Genomic DNA, 205 nt, shown 5'->3' with positions numbered 1-205 from the left:
CGATGGCAAAAAAGACCGGCTTGGTTGAACAGAGAGCTTTGGCTGGAACTCAGGAATAAGAAGAGAGTTTACCAGCTTTGGAAGAAGGGACAGGCAACCAGGAAGAGAACGAAGATGTGGTCAGGGTCTGCAGAGAGAAAATTAGAAAGGCAAAAGCCCAGACTGAACTTACTCTAGCCGCAGTCATAAGAGACAACAAAAAATG

This window comes from Cariama cristata, unplaced genomic scaffold, assembly GCF_000690535.1.
Source record: "Cariama cristata isolate BGI_N322 unplaced genomic scaffold, ASM69053v1 scaffold19016, whole genome shotgun sequence".
In the NCBI taxonomy this organism is placed as follows: domain Eukaryota; kingdom Metazoa; phylum Chordata; class Aves; order Cariamiformes; family Cariamidae; genus Cariama; species Cariama cristata.
This window is presented reverse-complemented; position numbering follows the sequence as displayed.